This window comes from Phalacrocorax carbo, chromosome 3 (assembly GCF_963921805.1).
Source record: "Phalacrocorax carbo chromosome 3, bPhaCar2.1, whole genome shotgun sequence".
NCBI classification, from domain to species: Eukaryota; Metazoa; Chordata; class Aves; order Suliformes; family Phalacrocoracidae; genus Phalacrocorax; species Phalacrocorax carbo.
In genome coordinates, this window is record NC_087515.1 from 53,077,231 (window position 1) to 53,096,479 (window position 19,249).

The window sequence follows — 19,249 nt, forward strand, 5'->3', positions numbered from 1 at the left end:
GCATCACGGTAATTTAAAAGAAAAATCTACTCTGGTTTTATATTCTCATTTGTGTATTTGGGTGGGTTTTTTGTTTGTTTTGTTGTTGGGTTTTGTTTTCTTTTAATTGCAGCACCCATCTGAAATGTTTTCTTCATGTCTGCCTGTAAATCTGCTACCTACTCATCCTGTACACGGAATTCTGCTATTGAAGAATTATATGCAGCTCCTTAGAACACTTACAAGATTGTTCACATCATTTAAAATGTGTATAAAAACAGTTCTTTTACATTGTTTATAATAAAGCATCTAGAAAGCAAAAAGATTACACATCTGTACCTAACAAAAAATACAAAAATATATCTATACAGTACTATCTGCTAGTTACGAGATCAATTATAGCATTTGGAAATGAAATGGCCCACCTTTCAGCAGTGAGAAATCTGATAACTCAAGGGTACAGTTACTGAGTACACAGTGTGACAAGAAACTAGTAGATTTTGTGTTACTGACTACCCCCAGTAAGATAATAATTAAAAAAAATTAAGACAGAAACGGTATCGGGGACCTGAGCAACCTCTATATACACCCCAAAAGTCCTACTACTACATTGCAAAGTAATGAAAAACTCCAACAGCACCAGGGAACGTCACAAGTTGACTTAAGTACTATTTCTACCAACTATACCTGTATTACCAACACCTCAGTGTATTTACTTGCAAGATGTGGTTGAGTAGTTATAAACAAGGTAGTTAAAAATGCATAATTTGATTCAAATCCAGGTTTGTTTCACAAAACTGTAGCAATCTGAGAATGGACACAAAGCTTTCTCTTATTTAACCAAAAAACATAGTTAACGAGAGCTTATATTTCATTTCTAGAACTGTTAAACTGATATTTCACAGAATCACACATTCAAAGGGACCTCAGAGATCATCTAGTCCAACCTTTCTAGGAAGAGCAAAATATGTAAATTGCTGCTATACAAAGAAAAACCCCCACATTTTATAACTTACAGAATCCCAACTAGTATAAAACTTTCTCAATGTGTTTATTCCCATATCACTAAAACAAAATTACTTAAAATGAATGTAGTAACCAAGTTCCAAACGGAAAACTAACATTTAAACAGGCATTGCTTCCAAAGCATTAAGACTTACAATAGTGTAGGCTGTAAGGGGAAAAAAAAAAATACATAATTCCAGTCTTTTACTTAGAATTGTTACAGCTGCTTTCAAAATCTTCATAATTAAAATGAAACTGAAAATTTTATGTTTTCATCTGACCACAGGAAGCCACAGAAATAAGAAGTTACTTGAAACCCTAGCAGCAGACGAGATTAATATAACCTCTGTTTCATAATCAATTTCTTCTCTGGCAAATGATTTATAGCTGAGATTTCACCACTTGAAAAGCTAGACGGAAGAGGGAGAGCATCAGAAACTATGAAACTCTGAAACGCAGCAGACCTCATTTTCAACAGTTAGCCTGAATTAGCTTTAACAAACTTATTTGCATATTCAAAAACAAATTGTTTCTCCACTGGAAACCAATATACTTAATCCTGTATACTATAGAATGATTTGGTGGTTAACACCTGTTTGGAATGGAGAACACAAATTTTGTCATCATATAGTCACAGCTCAAGGGAAAATCCACAGCTACTTCTGCACTGACAATTTTGGCAACAGGCACAAAATCCTCAGAACTACAAGCAGTATTTACACTGGCTTCAGTATATATAGAAATTCTTTAGCACATCTCTTTGAACAGATATTGTTATCTTTTGGCAGACTTTGTTTCCTTTTCATTCTCTTCAGATTTTCCATTAACTTACACTACACTGGCACAAACTAGGCAGTCTGCTGAAGTACTGAAGCATAAGTAGCAACATGGTCATTTTTATTTATATTTGTCAGCTACAGAGTAGTTGCACTGAAAATTTAATTTTAAATTGTATCTATCATGTAGAATATAATCGCTAGATAGCCTCATTTTCACAGGAGAGAAAACAGACTCATTTTAATCTTTCCCTTGCCAATACTCATACGTCTCATTTGTGACGCTGTAGAGCCAAACATTCAGAACACACACAGAGGGTATGATAAGTCGACTTGAGGACTACCACTGAGTTCTGGGTTGTGTGAAACCTAAGCCATCGATCATGCGTCAAACATTATATAAAATGAGGACATCCACCAACTCAGGATTTTCTACTCTGCTACAGGACCAGACATGTACAATTTCGTTTTCTTTGCATATGTAGGTTTTTATCTTCTCTCTCTACATTCAAGCTATTGGTACCACCGACAAACATCAGGACAGGGATAGGCAGCTACATCAACTCAGAGTTATCATCGGCTCTTCAAGTGCTACTGTTTCTTCTGCCTCTCAGCATTTCATCTTCTCTCTTGCCTTAAATACTTCCCCTAAGACCCCAGAAGAAATACTCAGAATCAACAGGTGAAATAACAAGCATGAATTCCCAGTTTTTCTTTAACTGCTGATCAGGTCTCCAAACCCCTGTTCTATAGGAGCCTCTCTTTTCACTTATCTTGTATTTGGCAGAACTAAAGGACTACTGCTTACATGATAACATAACTAGACCGAATCTCCAGTTCACCCATTCTCTCTCACTTCCAACTAGGGACAGAGGACACCCTATCTTCCCTCCCAACTTGTTAGAACAGCCGACCACAAGCATTCTCCCACATACACAATTCTTAAAGTTATTTATCTGCTCATTATGCATCCTGGGTCTTTCCAGATTCTGCTGAATGTTTTTTTCTACACATCAAGATTTTTCGTCTTCTTTTATGACTACACAGCAGCTTCACAGATACCTGTCTCTTGTTTAATCACACCTCTCGTGGATTAACAAAAGTCCATATAGAAATACTGAATTTTGATCACATAATCTTTCCTTTTATCATCTCCGTTAAACCAAGTTCAAGCTTCTGTTCTCTTGATTATCTTGCAACTTTGCCATTCACTTTAAGCAGTTATGCATACCTATAGAACTATCTGCTACTGTATTTCCAGCACCTCCTTCAAGAGTCTCAGATGTGCAGTAGATTAACAGCCTCACCAGCAGCACATTAGAAAAGCTAAAAGCTCCACTCTCCTTTTACCTCTACCAAGTTATCTGTTTTATTCTGCTCTGAAATTCTTAAATACTTCAAAACCTGAGGGCAGGAGTAGAACTTAATTAAACAGCCTTCTACTTAGATTTATTTCACATCACTTCTTACACACTACCAAGCAGATATCTAGTCTGCCCTTCCCAAAAGCTTCTTTGGCATGTCTCTCATGAAATCACACTTCCCAAGTTTATCTGCAAGGCTTTATCTCCTCCTCATTTACAGTTCTTTACAAATTTTTCCACCATGATACCTCACAGGAAGCCAACTGATTTAAAACGAAGGAAAGCTTTACTTTCAAAGCCAACATCTAAATACAGTTTTACTGTACTTTTGTAGTACTACTTTACCTCTGTCTTAACACCACAGTGGTAATTATGTTGTATAACACTCCAGGGATTTAAAAGAGAGTTGGTACGAGAGATAATTATAATAGCATATATGGCTAAAAAAATCATACAGCAGCTTCACCATACATCTAAAACCTGTGACCTGTGCAAATGCAGTAATATGCCTTCCTTTGCAAAGATATAAATGCCCATCTCTACTGTAGGTAGAAGCAAAACTCACACAACGAGCTTCAAAATCCGTATTATTCACCTTTAACAACACTCTGGTCTGTACATTGTAATAAGTTTAGCAGTAAATGACAAATTTGCCTTGCTCACAGCAGGGCAGTGGAGGAACAGACTCAAAAAAAGACAAACTGGTTTCAATATAATTACGTTGTTCCACCTTAATATGGCATGACATAGTCACCTGTGGTGACAATGACATGCATTCTGGTCCAGGAGAAAATTTTTCTTCTTCTGTCCCTGAAAACTATGCAAGTAATGTAATGTCTGTTTTCTTCACCTACAGATTCAAAAATGCTATCTCTAACACCTTTCTAAGATATGATCTGAAGCAGGACACACTGTTTACATGGCCTGCATATGCCTACAGAGCTGTACTTTGATTTCTTCGTGACATTTAACAATAAAGTATTCTTCCCTCTTGAGCACATGAAGGACTGTGTTCAGATGAATGTTTGCCATCACATTAAAAACCAGGAAGAAGTTACTGCTTTTCAGCTGTCAATTATCATTCCCTCAGAGGAAGTAAAAGACTGCTGGATTGCAATGCAAAATGGGTTTACACGAGCCACTCAGCAAGCACATTCAAGGTAGGAAATCACTGAAAGGGTTCAAATTCTTTCTCTCCTATCACTTTGAGTTGCAAACCACCCTCGTCCCCAGTGCCCAAAGCTTTAGGATTTCTCATCATGAACACTTCTAAATTATAAAGCTTTATCTTTTGGAAGGAGAGCAGAATTGGATGCTGCATTCCTCGTTGCAGTTTAAACTAGAACTAAGAATTTGAATAATTTACGTTCTTCAGTTTAAAGAATTAAGTGTTTACTGTCACAGAAAAGCCACTTATCATTCTTGATTTTTACAATACACAGCAAATAGGCGTGGAACAAACCAATAGCCACAATCAGCAAGAGACTGACAATAAATCAAAACACTAACCATCTCACAGTACCAGTCAGCATGCTTTCTTCAGGAAGCAAAGCACCACACTCAGATTCTCAATCACAGCTAGTTTCCATACGGAAAAAGTTGCTTGTAAGTTTTTTGAAGTTAAAAATTTAAGACTTATGGTGAGAAAAAACAGTAATGCTCATATAGCTAAAAATCTACATGGTACTAAGATCTCTGATACACAGAACATTCAATTTCAGTTTTCTACTTTCTCACATAAATCAAGTTATGCCAAAAATATCAATGACAAAGTTACACTGTATGTAAAAGATTTTATGTATTTTGACAGGAAAAGCTAATTATCATAATAAATTTGTTTCTTACAGACTATGGCACTAAAACCAATCATAAATAATGCCTTCAGTATTTCCCCAATAATTTTTTGTGAGAAGTGAAAAATTCTGATAACTATCTATCAGAGACAACTTTAGTAAGTCCACTCAAACAGCACGTGTTAAGCTGAGGGGGCAGGCAGGGAGAACAACCAATTCAAGTCCCTTCTTCTTTACTACCGAGAAGTTTTCTTTTTAACGTGACACACAAAATTACTTCAAAAAGTTAATATTTTTATAAAACATTTTTATTGCTGCTGGATCTTTAATTTAGGAATTTAAGAGGTACATTTAAGCAACAAAATACATTTTTTCCAATTCTTTTGCCATCAGATGGGTCCCCAAACTAGTAAACAAAGGTTACAAACTTTGTCACATACAGACATACAATTAACACTTCGGAGGATCCAAACCCACTGAATATGGATCCAGGGTTTATCCAAGCAGACAATCCATTCCATGCTCCATTAAAGCACTACCCATCAATTAGACAACTTCAACTACATACCAGTTAATTTTATATAATACACAGTGTTTTCTTCAAACAGCATCCAATAACACTTTCAGGTGCCTTTACAATATAACTAAGAATGGAGAGAAAAAGGCAGAGGAAGTATATAACTATTATATTCTCATCTTATTGAAAAGTCTCTAAAGGCAGATGGATTATAAACTCTCTTGAAAGCATTTTGAAGGCTAACACAGATCACATGCTCAAACTACAAGATTAGCAGTGTGCTGATGTTCACCTCCTGCTCAAAAAGCAGCTTGTTGACACAGCACATAGAAATTTAAATACAACCTTTATTATAAAAAATTAAAACTAAAATAACTTGACATTGCTCCGTAGATCAATCAGCACTTTCAGAAGAAAGTAAAAAATTTAAGTTCCGGACACCACCACTGAGAATATGGCATACAAGTCATGCAGCAGTGTCACAAAAGAAAAAAAAAAGTGTTTGCATTTCAAATTTCAATTCATCTTTTAATGCCTTGGAAAAACTCTAGTTTCTTCTCCTTTGTTCCTCTGAGCCCAATCTAGCAGTACACTTTCAATGATTAAACTGTCAGTCCAATGATAAGTGGGTAGCGCTTTCAGCAATTTGTCATCACTCTCAGTATCAAAATTCAGTCATTTCTTTTTGCAAGAACAGCCTGCAAAACTCCTTCTGTTGTGGGCAGTTGTAAGGTTTGCATCAAACTGACTTCAAAACCAAATAAAGCACACTCATCTGTTCTCTTTGTATAAATGTCAACAGAAAGCTTTTAAGTGCTTTATTATTGGTGGAACATTGCAACTCATGTGTTTTCTAATCTAGCAGCTTTAGTATGCTTACTTGGCAAAGAAATAGTTGGTTTTATTCATCACAATTTTAGCCGTCTTCACTGCTAACACCAGTGCTGTTTTCTACTACTGCTGATGCAGCAGAAATAGCAATGCTAGCAAAAAACCAAGTAATTTTTAAAATTGTGCCACATGGACCTGTACATTGATGATGCACGAGGGGAACAAACGCAAACATTGGCAAGCACTTACTCTACCCACGCCCTGCTATTAATCAGTGAAGTGCCTGAGCATCAGGCAAACAAGATTGCTATCATCTTTCCTTCAGAAACCAATAGGGAGTAAAAAAAAAAATTTAGACAAACATGATTAAGCATCAAAGCTAATAAAACAGACAGTCCACTTCTAACAAATTTTCATACGTCAGCAGTTTTGGTTTAGAGCATGACACTGAACTCTGACATAATTAACTGGCAAATTTAAAACAGTCATGCATTTGTTTCCACTTACTAAAACTTGCATTTATGTTATTTAATATGATGGTATGTCAGAACAGCCAGAACAGGTCTGATCAAAAGTCTATCAACCCTGCATTCCATCTGACAGTGGCAATCTGCATGCACTTAAGAAAATAAAGAAGATTAAGTACAGTCTCCTCATTTTCTTGGTAAACTCAAAAAGCTGCACGTTTGAGATTAAGTCCTGTGTCTCCTTATATACCAGTACTACATGCCAAAAAAACCTAAAAATCTTTAGCATAAAAACCAGTTTAGGGGTTCCTATGAGGATAGCTGAACAAGCCTTTCAGTGGTCTACTTGGTGTCTTCAACTAACATCATCTAGCAGCTGACATAGTCTACCCATCCACATCCAAATGACTATCTTTGTTTTACAAAGGTTCTTGAGGCGAGTTATTAGCTGATAGACAGAAAACAGTACAACAACTCTTAAGAGTCAAGGAAAATTAAGCGTTTTAAAAGTCAACATTAAAAAAGAATCAGGAAAATTAATGCAGAATATTCACCTCCTAGGTCTCAGCATTAGATCAAGCTTACACAGTAAGTAAAGTAAATGAACATACACTGTTCTGCTTGTTACATAACCTCCTTACAACATGCGTTAGATGAAGAGTTTGATGCTGTTAAAAACTGTTTCCACTAGTAAACTCCATCAGTACAGCATGCCTGCTGCAGCAGATTTGGCAGCTCAAGTTCAAATCAGGCTTAATTATAACACTTTCAAGAACCTCCTACTCTAGCTCCCTTTAAGAGCAAGTTGCCTCCAAATGCTTGTAACTAATTAGCACAGTTATGCATACATCAGGCTCCTAAAACTATTCGAGGTTTTTGGTTGGTTGGTGGGGTTTTTTCCGTACCTGGTATCATGAATCAAATGTTTGGCAGCTAACCATAATAATAAACAACTTGGATATCTTCAATGCAGGAGAATCAGCAGTAACACAATTCTGTATGAATTACTAATAAAGATCAGAAAGACGGAGCCATCCATTCTGAGATTTAAACAACGTTGCTCACAGCTATCTAAAAACATCAGCTTAACAATATCAGCCCAAACAGACAGAACTTCCATGGTTTTAGTTCCTCAGGTGTGTATTTTTTAAACAAAATCTTTTATGTCAGTTTACTCTGTTTTTGAAATTGCTCTCTGTAAACAATGGAGATCAACTAGTCTGCAACAGACCTCTACCCAGACACTATTCCACACTGCGTACGTTTAAATCCATCCATTCACAACAGAGTCAGTAGCTGTTCAATTTCTACAGGTGTCTTCAGCATATGAAGAAAATGTATTTATGTTGAACAACTATGAAGTTATGTAATGGGAAGCTCTCCAGTTAAAGCCAGAAGGACATTCTCTCAAGAAGTACACTGAACACTTCAGAAAACAAAGCCTAAATCACATTGGAATCCCCTCAGTATCAGCAAAGAAATCCCATACCCTACGCTATTCTGCCAGTATGTGCAAGGAGTGCCTGAAGTAAAAGGCAAGATGCTATTTTACAACCTTTAAAACAAAACAAATTGGAACAAATTCCTGGTTGAGACCCTCCAAAATAATCCATTTTTAAGTTTAGTGGAGAATTAAATTTCTGATGGAGTTACCTAAATTTCTGTTTATTCTTGGAGCTGAGAGGAAATCAAATAGTTAAAACTACTAAAAAAAAACCTACTTGAAAGAACTAAATATCAGCACCATTAGATTCCTTCCTGCTTTCCATGGTGCATCTTAACACTCACCATTTACAAAGACTAACATCAAGGACATGCAGGTTATTTTCTCAATCCTTTGGAAACCACCCACACCATCCTCCACGGACTTAGCAGTTACAAGAAAACATTCCATTGGTTACTGCACTCTGTCTTTTGTATGAAAAGAGTGAGGGAATGCTTTATTTTTTTCACTTCTAGGGTCACCCAGAATTAACTAACTATTCACTGGAACAGTAATGTCATGGCAGTCTTCTCCCTATTTTACTAACTGTTTTAGGGCCAAAGTAAATTTCCCACATCTTCCACATACAAAGGTAATCTGAGGGAACAAAACTTTGTAGCTAGTAAAAGGTATTTCAGGAATTTTTGGAAAGTGAAGATTAATATCCTGCGTCCTCTGTCAGGTTTTCATATACCTTTATATCAGCCTTTTCCTTATCATAAAATTGACTCTTCTATAGTATAGGCACACAGTGATCACCCGATACATTAAAAAAAGCTAGTTATCTGGACCACACATACATAGCTAGTCAGTGAGTTACAGGGGGGAAAAAAAACCAATCAGCATTAGCTGATTAGTCATGAAGAATTAACATTATGAACTCTTGCTCAAAAAATACACTAAACTGCTATTGAGATGCTGATGAAGATACTTTATACTCAAAAACTTGGATTTTGGTACTAAGTTTTTGTACCAGTGGCATCTTAAGAGAGAAAAAAAAAAAAAAAACACCCACACACTGAACTGACCATTGCTTATCAACCAAGGAACTTGCCTAGTACTGGGAGATATGAAAAATCAAAAACTGAGAAAGCAAACACATCTAATGATAAGTAAATGACTTAGTTATAAAATGAACCTCTCTAATTCTAACCTGCTAGCATATCAAAACAAAGGTATTCCAGTATTGTAAAAGCAATGTCTCTACGTATATGAAGTACTATTTCAAAAGAGGCTGACCGGACAGCTTTCATCACTTCAACTGGAATCTAACCCATTTGAATAAGACTGACTAGTTCCTCTTATTCCCAATTTACTTTTTTTTAACTGATCATGTACACCAGTAATACAATCCCACTTTTAAACACACTGCTCCTTAGCACACAGTGTTTTACACACTGCCCTACCCTGGCTCTGTCAGCATTTTATTCACAAGCCCATAAGAAAGTAACACGTTTTGGTTGACAAGTACCAACACTGACATTGACAAGTTAGTCATCTGCCACATTAAATACATTAACTATTGCACTGCTCTTGCATTAAAGACATTATCAAGATGCACTGTGCAACTTCGAACTAACTTTTAAGTATTGGAAGACTTCCCAGAGTTAGGCAGTATATAAACAAAATCTCTACTTAACCAAATACATAAGCAACACTGCAGCTTAAGAAATTTGATAACACAGCTGACCAAACTACAGCCCTAAATCAAGTATTACCCACCTGTGTTACAAGATTATACATGTCCAACATAGCTTTGTAACTTAATAAATATAAGATAAAAGATTAATTAGCACAGACATCAATTCTTAATATAGCAGGAGTCAGATATTCCTGCATGTGATAAACTGATAGATTTATCCCATTACTTTGAACCAACATTCAAAGTTGTTTTAGATTTGGCTTTAGTAAGCAGGGAAGACTTCACAGGAGAAGGCCATCAAATCAAGTTATAAACCTTGAACAAATGAACAACAAGTTTTATTTAAGCTTAGATGTCAGAACAGGTGACTTTGATGAAGTAATGGAACTTGTTAGCAAAATCATCTGAACAGAAGAGGTCAAAGATGAATGTTGGAAAGAGAAAAACTGGAAACTCTTAAGTTGGAAGTACAATAACCAAACATGTACGCATGCAGTAAAAGGCTCCAAAATTTAGTTCAAGAATCAATATTCCAGCCAGACACATTAGTCCATTTGTATTACTAAGCCAAATTTCAGAAATTAAGAACTTCAAATACCAGTGTCGAAGTCTCTAAAGCATACTATAATTTTACCAAACTTAGGCTATGCTAGGCTAACACAATAACTATGAGAGTGCTTACAAAAACAGAGCAGTGCTAAGTTGAGTTTCCCATGCATGGAATTTAACTGAAGAAATGGTAATTCCTAGAAAGCTCTTCAAGGTATAAGCTCAAAGTGACAATAGCTGTGCTTAAAGTAGAACTAATTAAAAGGAGGTTGACCAAAGGTGATAGAAAAATCTCATAAGGGGTGAACTGAATAATCTCTAAAAATGAATTAGTGGAAGTGGAATCTCACTCTGAATTGTTAATGCTGCAAAACTAGGAAGTTCCCCCTACCCCCAATGAAGAATGTTCTGTTTGACACTGACAGGATGCAAAACCCGTTATCAATCACACACTGACCAGGAGGGACCAAGCAGTGACAGCAGGAAGAGCAAATATCTGAACTGATGTAGCTCTGTATGGTATTTTCAATAAACAATGGAAGAACTGATTAAAAACTTTGTTGAAACAGTGTATACAGTTTTGGTCATCCTCATTCAGAAAAAACACAAGATATGAAAGGATAATTGAATCATGTGAAAATGGATAGCCACTCACAGGAAAAAGTAAAGAGCCTGGTTTGGGGGGAGGAACGGGGAGACCCAAAAAACCCATGAGAGGTTTGCTCATTATCAATATTCTGGTGGAAGTTGGCAGTGTAAGAGTTGGCAGGGCAACACGTGCTGTAAAATTAAACAGATTTTAACTGGCAACATGTGTGTGTAACAGTAAAAAAAAAAATTCTGAACTGAATTATGATTTTGGTGAGGAAAAACAAATTGTTAAATCAAAACATGATCTGTTTTCAGATAACACATGATACATAGCTTGGTATAGGAATTCCTTACCAAGGTAATCCTCAAATTACAACAAATTAGACAGGTCACACACCAAGAAGATGATAATTTGGAATGCAGATGTTTGATAAAACTGCTGTACGACCCACACTTAAATGTACAGTCAGGTAAGTTTTTTATTTCAAGGACCAGTCTTAAGAATCCATTAAGAGCACTATATATGCTAATAAGTACAGTTTTACCTTACTGCAAATTGTAACTTGTTATATATAAATTTCTGTCACTGTGCTTGTATGAGAAATACAAGTAAAAATTTTAGTAACATCATTAAATACTTTAACCAAGGAGTGAAAGGATTAAAAAATTGCTTTATTTATGCTAGGTAGTACATACAGAAAATAGCACTACTTAAAAACTGTCACTGAGTTCCTCTATTAAAACCGTTAAACAACTGCAATTTCACATTGAAGTGATTAAGATAACCAGTCAGCTTTGGAAAGCTGCTCATTTTTCATCAACCTGGAGGGGGAAAAAAAAAAAAAAAAAAAAAAAACAAACCACACACCACACAAAACAGTGTGCTTGAATTCACTGCAAATACATACACCTGAATAATCTTCTAAAAGATAAATATACCTATGTAAACACAGTTCTCCAGGGAACTGCAACCTGGCAACAATTAAACTAAATCTTACACAACTGAGGCCTAACTTCAAGGTTAAAAAAAAGAAATAGGCTATTTATAATTGTCATTTTACTAAACCTGAGTATTTTTCCAGACTTGAACATAAGTTAAGCTGAAGAGACATATTAGTATACTAATCTTACTGTTATCCATCCTTTTGTACCATGCATTAGTTCAGCCATCTGACTCGGCACATTACCAGCAGGCAGGAAATCAGCAAGGCAACTGACTTTTTCTAAACATGCACAGCTAGCAAAACTTCAATGAAGAGAATCAACTACCACTAAAGCATCAACCTCGCAGAGTGAGGAACAGGAACACTGCTGCTTAGGTTTCTTTTACTGCAATGAAAGGTACTAGCTGTTATTTGCCCTATTTTATTTATTGTTATTTCACAGTGAATGGGATGTTCAATCTAATTTACAGTTGTGTATGTTAAAAACATACTTGCCCATCTTTCAAAGTTTCATTTCCTTCAAGAAAAAGTAAACCTCCTCCATTAAGAGTATTTATATACTATGACAAAATCCCATTGGCTATCAGAGGTATAGGCAGATCCACAAATTTTTTGATCCTTTACACAATAAACAGATACTCACTTCCCCAAAACCAGTGTTATCTGCTCTATTAGGTGGATTCGTACTTCAGAAGTCACAGAACGGTTCTCACTCCCTTCAACCATAACAGAGCTTTCACTAATAATAACGAGGCTGTAGATGGCCTGCCTACTTGGTAAACAGTAGTAAATATTTGGTTAGCGATACTACTCTTACTTCTATAAGTAATCAGAATAAAATAGACTAGGCTGGGCTTTCCAACCATCCTTTTCCATTTTACACACACACTTGATTTGCATGTAACATCAGGCCCCCATTAGGCACCTCTGCCTTGATCGTTGAGGTAGCCATAGTCAGAACTGCCCTCAGAGTATTTTGGTCAGAACAAGTCAAAACTACCTTGAAGATACATAAAGGTATATCAAGGTAATTTAGGCACTTTGCCACGAGATTCCAAGTGGCATGGTTATTTAGGCTGTCACAACAACAATCACCTAAATCCTAATAAGCCAAAACCTCAGCCTTTCCTCAAAAGACATTCGTTGCACTCTCTTCAGGAACAGGAAGAGGTTAGTATTTCTCGATAAATCACTACTATCTTTTTTAGAATTGCATCATGTAACTATCCTGGGAACTATGACAATATTCTCATATACCCTTGACTCCAACACATAGCAAAAATGCCATTATTAATTGAAATAATTCTTCAGATCTCTAATCCACAACTATTACTACTAATCAGTAACAATAATTATTACTATTACCAGACATTTAGGCCTCACCTTGAGACAATGCATCAATAAGATGCACCTTCAAGAATAAGCACAATGCTTCTTTCCACGTAAATAAATATGCACTGCCTTGGTCTATAACTTATGTCTTTAAGTTAATATTCTCTTGTTCAACACCAAGAGGTATTTTCTAAAAAATGTGAAGGAATCACACTTTTCTGGGAAGTAGAACTTTATGAACAATCTCAGGAAACACCATGAAGAAATCAAAGAGAATGCCTGCAAATGTGATTTTCACCCCCCTAAGAGACACTCGAGACAATCAATTCCAGAATCCGTATCCCATGCTTGAGTATTTGTTAAAACAGTGCATATGTTTTAACTTCTAAGTTGAAAACTAAATACACTTACAGCATGCTTTGGTGTACTTTACCAAAAAAAAGGAACCATGAGTTTATGATTCACTTGAGAGCACAAGAGTCTGTTTAATAAGCATTCAGACCCTTTATGAAACAAATCTCTACATAGATCATTTTTTGTTGTTTGGTGGATTTTATTTTGTTTTTTACAGGGAGTTTAACTTTGAGATAGCAAACTCCAGCACAATATACATATATACCATAACAAAACCACAGCTGTGTAAGCCACGTATTTAAGATAATTAACAAGTTTTCAGGTAATTATGACTATCATTCATGAAGCAAAAGTATGATCATTTTTTCCTCTTCCTTACTTAGCCCTTGTCTCCTTAATAAGCTCATCATTATTCTACAAGTCCCCTGTGATAGTCACTCAAATCCAGTAGCAAGACAGTTGGATACTGCACCTTTCACAGAAACAGGTCTGGTCCTCACTCCTTTGCAAGGGGGGAAGAAAAAAAAAAGTAAAGTGGATTGGATTGGTTTTACTGCCACAAAACAATTGTACTTATATCTGGCAACTCGCTAAATTCAAGCGGTCAGCTAAGCTGGCATTTTTACATTCAAAGACCTCTGCCACATAAAATAGGGCATTAACTGACAGCAGAAGATGATACCATCCAGCAGCAGAGGAGTAATGAGACAATTTGCCTCTAGGTTGCACAGGTACTTCCTGACAGCAAAGACACGGCAAGACTCCAAAACTTTGGGTTTACTCCAGGCTCTGGAAAACAGTTTCATCTAGCAGACATACACTTTTGCCTGACTGCCTCATCCCAAACTCTCTCCTCTCCCAAATTATCTTTTCTCCATACTCACATCCCATTTTTTACCTTCATTCCTTCAGTTCTTCAGTCACTTCTAGTTACCACCTTATACCATTCCCTTATACCTCTGAACAGTCCACAAACCGTGAAGGATGGCAACATCACCAGATTTTTTTTTGTCCAAACACAGCATCATCCTGACCATTAAAAAAAAATTCCTTCTTAAAATATGAAATTTCAGAAGAAAGCAAAACAATTGCTCACAACACAGAGAAGTGAGTCTGTTTTCTCAAGTCCATTCCCCAGATCCACAAAAACGGACAGCTGCAATTACATGGCCTTCTCAGGTTGGAGTAAAGCATACCTAACCATGATAACATAGCTCACTAAGAGAAACTGGATGGAGGTACAGCACATACTCAGCAGGGTAGTCTTTCTGGACATTTAAGTGTTGAAATGCAAGTGTGCTATCTATCTCCTCTGAATCTAGGCAGACTGCTAGACAAAGTGATAGAACACTCACTTTAGCAACCTCTTGGAGAAAAGTTTAAGATGTATTTTAACTGTATTTTTTGTTTTAAAATACTAAGACTTTTTCCCCTATGTTCATTCTTGAAAAAATTTTCACTGATTTAATTGAAGCTTTCAGTATAGTTCAGCCTAAACCACACACCTGGCATGAGAAGTTTGAGGTAATTCTGCAAAGTTACCTACAACACAAGGTCATTTAATAGGATATATAATGCGACCCTAATCATAAGTTGTATCCAAACTACTTAAAAGATATATGACAGCACAGCACATTCCAGAGGTCATGTCTGCAACTTTAAGTTACGAAATTCTTCAGAAACATACCCATATTCTGGATGACTGAAATACGATTTCAATTTATGCACTACAAATACTAGGATTACCGGTATCATACTAACAGTATATTGCTTTTCAGCGTGACAGTGTTTGGTTCCAGATACTACAGTGAAGATAACATCACATTTGCTAGTCTGCCGCTAAAGTCACTATCTGGATTTTGTTTCATGATTTGTCTTACACATCTTAAGCAGACACACACACACCCACACACACACACACACACACCCCCCCAAAAAAAAACAAAACCAAAAACAAAAACCCACAACAAACATTCCCCAACCCCCCACCCTCCCCACCCCAATTAAGCAAACCACTGCCCCCACACTATGCTAAGATGTAGTTCAACTTTAAATACAGGTTATCAAAATGGAACCAAGACGAGGCCTCAGCTACACACCAGCTTACACTACTGCCTCCAACATTAATTGCCCAGAACTATATTCTGCTTGAGCAGATGAACCATTGCTCATTAAATCACTGCCATGCATAACTACTAACGGCATACAGCTGCGACTACATTACCAGAAGCAATAAAAATTTTAACACCTACTATGTCGAACGGGAGTAGGAAAGTTTCATTTTCTTCCTCCATTTAACATTCAAGACTTGTTTTTATAAGCTTTGAGTACAAAAGTAGCCGAAACCTGAAAAAGCCTTTCAGGCTTACTTTTTCTACTAGCCTCTGTCTGTCTCCCTCTAACTCTTCTCTTTCACCCACCTGTTCCCACATACTGGCTGCAGGGGGAAACAATTCTCTTTTGAAATAATCTTTGAAGGATAAAGAAAAAAAAGCAGAGGCAAACAGTCAATCCCCTCCTGCCACTAGACCTGCAGAGCATCTGACAAGAGCTTGACTGCTTTCAAGTACATTGTGCTGGGCGGGGGGGGTGGGAGGGGGAGACCAACCACCAAACAAACAGAAAAACACCACAGAACAAAAGAGCACGGGAGAGCTTTTTTGGGTCCTCTATCCATCACTGACACTTTAAAAAGTCATTTCAACATCATTTTCTTATAGAAAATTGAACTAGACTATCACACCATGAAGAGTTCTTGAAAGTACCCACAAGCACTCCAGGGAAAGTTTATAAAGCTCCATACAGTGTAGCGAGGAACTAGAAATATAACCAGTAGCACTAGTTATAATTACCATTCAAAAGAGCCTGGATGCATGTTGAATACATTTCAGCTTTCCAGGAAAAGCTTACATGAGTGAATTCTAGTAGTCTCCCTCATTAATTTGATGAGTATTGAATTAAAAGATCTTGGATGGTTTGGGGTTTTTTTTAGCTTTGAAAGGCAGCAGCATTACTGGTATCAACTGTCATGCTTCCTTTCAAAATTTAAAAAAAAGTCACTAAATTAATAGTGAACTGCAAACTATCACTGTGTAGTTCAAACGGGGGCAGAAGTACTGGGGGCTTTGCACTCCATTTAGGTAAGTGGGAGCAAATTAAAAAAAAAAAAAAAAAACACACAACCAAAACACCATGATATTTTTGGGAATAATAATCTTTGTCACTTGCAACATTTCCCCTTTAGGTCAGTATGAAATTGAAGTGAAGCATGAAGATATTCCTGATTGCATGATGGAGGAAAAGCAAATTAATTAGATATCTGGATACCTCTTCAGGACTTCCAATACTGGGAGGAGATCTTAAAGTTTTCAGTTGGTATCAATATACAAACACATTCTGCAGCAAAATAAAGAGAGACCTGTGTATTTAAGCAACCTACTACTCACATTTACTAAGACTTTACCAAATTATTTCAATATTATGAATCACATACCTAACATTGGAGAAGCTTATTAAAATTCACTTTGTTTCTGGATTTCAGTAAACAGTTTTGCCTACTTAGAGAAGTGGCAGCAATCAGTAAAACTGGGCAGTTAACTCTGCTTCCAATCTCCTTTCCTTCATCCTCCATTCTTGCCAGAAAAGTAACCAAAAGGCAAGTCAAATTTTACAGATTCACACCCCCACCTTGATGTTTTAGTTCTTTCCCATACTTACACAAACAGTACTAAATAAACAATCTCCTCTTTCTGAAATCATCTCCTAACAACTTTCACATCTGGTTAAGAACAAGAAAAATAAAAAGTTGGTAGGGGAAGTATTTTTTGTTTTTAAAAACATCTCTAATACTATGAACAACAACAAAAATTGGGCTTCCAAGTTTTTCGTAAAGATTCCTCAAAATATATTAATTCTCAGTTTAATAAGTTTTGGCCCACAATCAGATGCACAGATCAACTCCTAAATTTGGGAATGACTAGATTGCCTATTTAACAGTTTTCCTTAATGACAAATGCCAAAATATGTATTTATTAGAGGCAAACTGATAACAGAGCTTTACAAATTCAGTCAACAAAGCAAAACAGAAGCTAAACTATGATTAGTAAAGCTGCAGTAAACAGTACTTATGGAAGCTACGAAACATTAGAATAGACTGAGACTCTTCAGGAGGACTGGAATATATCATGTAACAGATTAAACCCAATGCTACATAGAAAGTAAATTATATGAAAAAAATTATGCACTGTCTTATATGTTATACTAAGGTTCAACAGTAACAATTCACAAGAAAGTCCACACCATTTTGAGTAGCATGACAAAGATATTTTTAAAATAATGAATTTTAGAACCCCTAAAGAAACTTAATGGAAAATAACAAACAGAGCATGTTGTAAAGAAAACAGTGGTTACCGTTACAAAATAAGTGAGCAGCACAGAACACATATGTTTAAATAAATAAGAAATTCAAAAGACACAGAGTGTCTTCATTGTAGTTTATAACACCATCAGTAACACCTTTTGCACTGGGCACTGTACAGAGAATATCTCACTTCATCTCAAGAAAAAGCTACTTCTGGAAGCTTATCATATAGGCATCAGTATGGGGAAGTAGAAAAATGAGGTGAAAGCAGTCAGCACAATATATCTGGTGACAAGGAGAGACCTAAAAGAAAATATTTATGTTTTGTCTAAACTGTTTTTAAGGGATAGGATGAATGGCATATAGGAAGTAAACCAAGCCAATTTCCCTTGTTGAAATGCAAGGTAAAGACAACAGTAGATGAAACAAAGGCAGCAGAAGAAAACCCATTTTGATATAATACAGACAATATTGCCAAACTGCAAACATGAGCTTATGCAACTACAAGGGATAAATGTCACTAACCACTGCACTAGAATCAGACCATACGAGCTCGTACGTGCACCCACCCACACAGAAATAGTGACATGAAGTTAGACTACCCTCCCCTCTTTCCTTGATGGTCAAGATCTGTGTTGATACACACAATATAAACAAAAGCAAGTAGAAAAAAATTAGCTTGGAAATCGATCTACAGCAGAACATTTGAAGAAAATACAGCATTAATCATACATTGTATGAGAGTAAAATGTTACTACTGGCAGTTTTGCTATGTCTTACCACTAGCTTAACATGAGTTGCAACTCATTTTTAAGAGGCTATTACATTCCTTTGGTTTTTAGGTTTTATGTTTGTTTTTAATCTGAAACTTAGGAAAGATGAATGGCAATACAGAAGCTTGAGTCTACACAGACATTTAATCAACAGGAAGAAAGAACAGCAAAAATAAGACTAATCCTAGCCAAATGGAAAAGCCAAAGAACTATTGCAGTGAGCTGTATGAAATTATTCCTGCTCTCCTTTACAGAAGCAAAAAAAATTGCATAGTTAAAAAGGCAGCACACCACTCATCCCAGAAAAAGAATGACAGATCTTGAGAAAGCTGTAGAAATTATGACACTACAAAAGAAAGTTCACTACGCTAAAGGACGGAGACTGCATATACCAGACTACACACAAGAGAATTTATTCGCAATTATTTCTATGAACAGATGATAAGCATATCATCTTTCAGTAAGCTTCCTAAAGAATGTTTTGTCTTT

General features: G+C 36.2%; 1 protein-coding gene across 9 annotated transcripts in view; it reads right to left on the bottom strand.

Annotated features, from left to right (window-relative positions):
* Nucleotides 1-19,249, bottom strand: part of QKI (QKI, KH domain containing RNA binding) — a 160,098-nt gene that overhangs the window by 122,936 nt on the left and 17,913 nt on the right. The gene's annotated exons all lie outside the window — the stretch shown is intronic.